The following is a 3,342-nucleotide window of genomic DNA, read 5'->3' as shown; positions in this document are numbered from 1 at the left end:
GTAGGTTAGTTGTGTATAGGTTTTTACTGCTTTACTGTATAGGTTTTTACTGTTTTACTTCATTGTTGTATGCCTGTATTTATGTAACACCGTGGTCCTGTGAGGCACGACATTTCGTTCCACTGTATGTCCCCACATGCAGCAGAATGACAATAAAGCTCAACTTGACTTGACTTGACTTGAGGTTATGAGACAGGTGAAGAGCTTTGCTTGCACAGATGCGGTCTGATTTGGGTGTGCTCATTATTGGCAGTGTCACGTCCTGCCCTGCCATGCCCAGTCATGCTTCTCATGAGCTGAAAAGAAAGAACAGAATCTTGAAATGAAAGCAGCCAGACCTATTGAATAGGGTGTGGGCATAAAGAAGTGGGTCAGAAGATGTGTACTGGGAAGACTGTCTGCCCTACATCTAGCCTGTGTTTATATTACCACGTTCCCTATTAATCACATAACTTCTGATGTTTGACACTTTGGAGACTTCTGTTTCTTTCCTGCTTTCTTTATTTTTTTTATGGTTTTTTTTTTGGTCCCAGGGGTGAGATGGGTGGGGAGGGTATTATTCTCTTGTTCCTGAAATTTCCCTTCTTGCATCTCTTCCTGTGTTTGTGTTTCTAAATGAGAATTCTCACTGGTGCAATAAGTGCAATTGGTCTTACTAATCTTAATACAGTAATAATGACTGCATAATGAAGACATTCTGCTGCATGTTGGGCATGTGTTTTCTGCCTCTCCTTTACTCTCCACTTGTTTAACTCTTCCATTTAAAAGAAATAAAAAATTAAATGACATTGTTGGACTTAAAATAGAAAAAATAGACTTAAAATAGAATTTCATTAATACAGAATTTATAAAAGGTCCACAACTTTTTTAATGATATACCAACAAGTGACAATAAAGTAAATTATCATACATACAACAATAAGAATACTCTTTCACACAATCAACTTTTTCCCAATTCACTTTTTGTATCCCATGGTTATAAAACCGATTTAAATATTCTATATGTATACTACAGTTAAAAGGTTTGGGGTCAGTAATTTTTTTTTAATACTTATATTACTTATATTCAGCAAGGAGGCATTAAATTATGCATTACAATGACCATAAATGTTACAAGAGGGGTGCTCCGGGTGCTCCGATTGATCTGCTACCGATCACTATCGGCCGATAAACAAGTTGGGATGATTGATCGGCGGTCTCTAAAAAGGCTGATCTAAAAAAAACAATCTCAAGCTGATGACGCTGCTGTGAGAGGTTTGGCATGACATGCAGCGGCACCGTCTCAGTCTCTGTCTGGCGTGGGTGAAATAATTATAATGCTGAAGGTGAGGTACTCACCTTCATATTTCTTCATTAAATAACTTTAATAAACCTTGTGTGAGACGTAATTTCACAAACCGCATGAGTGAATCACCGCGCACGCTTTTCTTTCTCTCTCAAAATACGCAAATGGCTTCAAATCACCACATCGCGTCTGTCTATAAGCAAGCTGCACGCTGCAGAGTTGACACAGGAATTGTCACTTGCACAATCGAGGCAGTGTCGCATCGTCACTAAAGTTTATAAATTGCATTTCTTTTTTTACGGATTAAAGCGTGCACACTGCACACAGTTACGGTCCGGCAGTGCGTTCAGGAGCGGTGCGTCTGCTGCAGTGCAGAGATTGTTTCTGCACCGAGTCTATTGCTGCGCTGCACGCGCTGAATTAAAGTAACAGCGCATTGTTTGCAGTAAATATAAAAATAGATTGACACGAAAATGTAGTAATTACACCATAAATGCATTAAGGCTGATGTCTATTCATTTTCACAGAAGCGAAGCAGCAGATGTTATAAATAAAAGCAGTTAACAATGTTATTGAATAGAATAGGCTAGGCTATATTAAAACCGTTTTTGCATGACATAGGCCTATTCTTATAGACTACACAGACAAAACCATCGGAGATGCGTTTATGCATTTTTTTTCTATTTTACGCATTAGTAAGCTTAGATGTTCAAATAGCTGCAGTACTCCGAATTTGCCACAAGGAAAAGTGCGTACGTCTGCTCAGACCCTGACGTGGCGGTAAGTACTTTTCCACGTCAAAGACCGTTTTTATAAATATGAACGTTGCCGTGGATTTTACCATACGCACACTCTAAGATCAAATCTGTGCATACGCACATTTTATAAATGAGGCCCGCTGTTCCTCAGGCTGAAATGTGAGTGCGCGGCACGCTCCAAAACGGACAAACAAATTACACTTTAAGCTTCGATGTGTACCGGGGTATTTCTGTTTTTCATTAAGCGCCATCTAATGTCAGGGAGTGAATTTGCACATTCACTCGGCTCATCGCCTGCAAAAATCGCTTGGGTATGAACACAAAAGACGCGTCGAAAAACGATGGCGATAAGCGTGCGCGATAATCGTCCCGGTGTGTACGAGGCTTTAGAATGTGTACACGCATTCCTGCTTTCATTCACAACATGTTTGATTACTTTTGGGGAATTACAATTTGCCCCTAAAATTAAATATCGTTTTCATACCTGCAAATACTGGTTAAATCAGGGCAAGAGATGCTTTAATGGTCTTCAAAGGTCCACACTGATATTGAATCTGTGATAGAAATCCGCTACTGATCCGTGGCTGTTTACCACAAACACAACATTTATCCATTATTTTGATTTCAAATCCAAACATTGGCACTGAAAATGCTTTTTCAGCATTGCAATTCTTTTTTTACACAGTACAGTAATACAAGCTTTCACAGACATGTTTAAACACAATAAGTATAAGCAACACATTATTCAATGATTTTTACTTTTGGATTTACTTTTAGATTTATATATTAAGTTTAAACATTTAAACTACTTTTCTTACGTTATCACAAACTTACCATTGACAGAAATAGTCAGCTCTATTGCCTTTTCTTTTGCATTTAAATCTTTATTATAAGCAATCCTGCGGTTCATAAAGAACGTTGTTTTCCTACCTCCACGAGTGCCATCTATTATTGCCTTGTTTATCTAAAAGTGTTCTTTCCCTTTAAACCTAGCCAAAAAGCCATACGTGTTGACTGTGAAACACAGTAGACTTTAATAATATGCATTTATGGTGTAATTACTACATTTTCATGTCAATCCATGTTCATATTTACTGCAAACAATGCGCTGTTACTTTAATTCAGTGCTTGCAGTGCAGCAATAGACTCGGTGCGGAAACGATCTCTGCACTGCAGCAGATGCACCGCTCCTGGAACGCACTGCCAGACAGCAACCGTGTGCAGTGAACGCTTTAAAAAATACACACCACATACGCACTGCAAATGGAGTAATGTGAACCTGGCATTATGTGTGTGTGC

The 3,342-nt window shown here is 38.8% G+C and overlaps 1 protein-coding gene across 1 annotated transcript in view; it reads right to left on the bottom strand.

Annotated features, from left to right (window-relative positions):
* LOC107662183 (serine palmitoyltransferase 2-like) overlaps nt 1-3,342 on the bottom strand; it is a 20,288-nt gene that overhangs the window by 8,922 nt on the left and 8,024 nt on the right. The window lies entirely within an intron of this gene.

Source organism: Sinocyclocheilus anshuiensis, unplaced genomic scaffold (genome assembly GCF_001515605.1).
Source record: "Sinocyclocheilus anshuiensis isolate Anshui unplaced genomic scaffold, SAMN03320099.WGS_v1.1 scaffold1221, whole genome shotgun sequence".
In the NCBI taxonomy this organism is placed as follows: Eukaryota; Metazoa; Chordata; class Actinopteri; order Cypriniformes; family Cyprinidae; genus Sinocyclocheilus; species Sinocyclocheilus anshuiensis.
Note: the sequence above shows the minus strand (reverse complement) of the source record. Positions and strands in the feature narration are given on the sequence as shown.